This window comes from Schistocerca serialis, chromosome 2, assembly GCF_023864345.2.
Source record: "Schistocerca serialis cubense isolate TAMUIC-IGC-003099 chromosome 2, iqSchSeri2.2, whole genome shotgun sequence".
NCBI classification, from domain to species: domain Eukaryota; kingdom Metazoa; phylum Arthropoda; class Insecta; order Orthoptera; family Acrididae; genus Schistocerca; species Schistocerca serialis.
In genome coordinates this window covers 836,851,605-836,854,683 of record NC_064639.1, presented here as the reverse complement: position 1 = coordinate 836,854,683, position 3,079 = coordinate 836,851,605, and the positions used below count along the sequence as shown (strand labels likewise).

At 45.6% G+C, this 3,079-nt stretch overlaps 1 pseudogene; it reads left to right on the top strand.

The window, feature by feature from the left end:
- The first annotated feature begins 2,106 nt into the window (after window positions 1-2,106).
- LOC126459138 (5S ribosomal RNA) lies at window positions 2,107-2,224 on the top strand (annotated as a pseudogene).
- Window positions 2,225-3,079: the final 855 nt, after the last annotated feature.

Here is a 3,079-nt window from a genome sequence, read left to right as displayed (position 1 = left end):
GTACGACCTCATGAGGTACGATGTTGAACAGTGGGACTGTCTTGAGTGGTAATCTAAGGACCACTTTGTGGTTAGTATATCAAGGTTTAAACAAGCATGTTGAATTATACGGGGCGGAGCAGCGTGATGCTGAATGTTATCCAGTCGCAGATTTTGATTTCGCAGATTTGCGAAGCAGTAACGTTTCGAACAGGCGCCTTTTATTCTGTTTTTTTTTTTTTTTTTTTTTTTTTTCACAGTGAAGATGCAGGGGATGGACAAAAATATTGAAACATCACGAGAAATGCACCTTTGCACATTAACGCAGGTGCTAGCCAAACTTGCAGGTGGCATTGTTGTATTCGACTACGAACAGCACATGTGCAGTGTCCCCAATAGATTACAAGTGCTGGTCATGGTCAGAAAAGAGTTCTGTATGAGTGCGTTATGTCGGAGTTAAGCGAACACGAAAGTAGAAAAATTGTTGGCGCTCATATGACAGGGACTCCTGAAACCATGGTAACCGAGGTAGAGGGTGACCCAAAAGTCTGTTCATGGCGCTCATATGATAGGGACCCTTGTAATCATGGTAACCGGAGAATGACAAAATAAATGAAAACCTAATACTTCGTGGGATAATGAAAACCACTCCGTCTTCAGGCTACAAGTGGCAAATCGGGACCTTCCGCCCGCTGTGTCATCCTCAGATGAGGATGCGGATTGGAGGGGTGTGTGGTCAGCACACCGCTCTCCCGGTCGTTACGATAGTTTTCTTTGACCAGAGCCACTACTGTTCGGTCGAGTAGCTCCTCAATTGGCATCGCGAGGCTGAGTGCACCCTGCAAAACGGAATCAGAGCATGGCGGCCCGGATGGTCACCCATCCAAGTGCCGGCCACACCTGACAGCGCTTAACTTCGGTGATCTGACGGGAACCGGTGTATCCACTGCGGCAAGGCCGTTGAAATAATGAAGATAGAGCGGCCAAAATTAATACTGGTGCTTGAAATGCCACGGGGTTTCATTGAAACCAAAAAAGTGACCAATAGATTGCGCTTCGAATGACACTAAAGCAATAATTAGCATAACATTGATTTTAGCACCGACGATGTTCTTCATAACAAACGCTCAGCATGTCGGTTGTGGTTCATCGACTATACCTTCCGTCCATGGACAATATTATGAACAGCACCCTACAGCATATCAGAAGGTACAGTGAGAATTTGCCGTCGCATATTATCTTTTAGCATACCTAATGAGTTTGGACGATCTTGTAAACCCACAGCCAATAATTTCACGGATTGGGGTCTGGGGTCCAGGGAGACCAAGCATGACGGAAGAAGAGGCTCAGCAAGCGACCCTCACGGAAGAGATCTTCCACACGTATTGCAATATAGAGTGGCGCGTCATACTGCATAAAATTCCTCCTCCAGCAGTTGTGATTCGTTATCACTTTTCTCACAACAATATTTGTCACAAAACCCTTATCCATTCGAGTACAGTTCGATAGGATCATAAAGCTGCAGTAGCGGTATCTCCATTCAGATAGTAAAGCACTCTTCTGGTAAAGTCTGAGCCGTGGCGACTTGTACTGTATCGATATCGATATGCTCTTACCTTTGGCTCTAAGATGTTGTCCACCGAGCGCAGCTCCCTCTGGCGTGGCCTGGACGACCGATTTGCTGTGCCCGCAAGGGCAGTATGACAGTATGATGATGGGAGTGTCAGGGGAGCAGCCGAGCGGAAAGGAAGCATTTTGCCTCCACCCACGTTTCTCTGTGTTGGCGTAAAATGGGAAAGATTTTCAGGAGTCATGTTGGTCTGTATTCGGAGAAACATTACGAGTGGATTACTGAGAACTCGCCAAGCTGCCAGAGTGTGTTTATCGGAACTTCTGGATGCTCCAGTTCTGTTTATTGTACAGATGTCCGCGCCTCCATGGAATTTATAGGCTGAATTGTATAAGCAAGAATTTATCTGTTAAAAAGGCCTGTTTCATGAAGTTTCAAATGTTTTGTTCTCCTTCCTTGGTAACTTTGAATTCTAGCATATGAATTTTTTGGCAGTGGCCTCTTATGTGGTTTTTTAAATCTGACTTGAAGTTTTTACCATTAGTCTTTTAACATGTGGCAACGGCTTTGCCGTAGTGGATACACCGGTTCCCGTCCGATCACCGAAGTTAAGCGCTGTCGGGCGTGGCCGGCACTTGGATGGGTGTCCATCCGGGCCGCCATGAGCTGATGCCATTTTTGGGGGTGCACTCAGCCTTGTGATGCCAATTGAGGAGCTATTCGACCGAATTGTAGTGGCTCCGACCATAATCACGACCGGGAGAGCGGTGTGCTGACCACACGCCCCACCTACCCACATCTTCAGCTGAGGATGATACGGCGGTCGGATGGTCCCGATGGGCCACTTGTGGCCTGAAGACGGAGCGCTTTTTTTTTAATCATGTGGTTTGGCAGACAGTGATTGCGTGCGAGCTATAATTGAGATATCTGCCCTCACTGATTATTGTTCAGTATTCAAATTAATTGCTGCTTAATTAAATTTTAATTATGATTAATGTAAATCAGTCTATGCAAAATAAAATTGTATGTTGTACCAATGAATGAACTGTGCTAAATTCCTACCCTCGTTTTCCTTCCTGGCCAGATTAACAGAACGTATTTTCACATTTCCAAGTCGACATGACGTGATTGCTGGCGCATCTGACTGCCACTCCCATCATTTCCCACTTCACACACGATTCTCATGAGTCGTTACTCACGCGTTGCAGTCCATAGCCATCTGTTGGCCGTCTCTTGTACTCGTTTTTGTTTTCACTGTGTCAAGTTTTACCTTTCTACCTACATTATTGTTTGAATTAGTGCGTTTTCAAATATTAACGGACTTGTGGGTCGTCCTGTGTTTAGTGTTTCACGAGATTCGAAGATTTTCACCGCTTACAGGAAAACCAGGAAAAATAATCTATTAAGTTACAGAGTGGACCAAAGTGTCTGTCTTGCGGTTGTGACAGAAGGACATTGAAGAGGATTGTAGAGAAAGTAAGAGGATCCAGTACTTGGGGCAGTTGCCCCTCTCCGACATCATCACTCCAA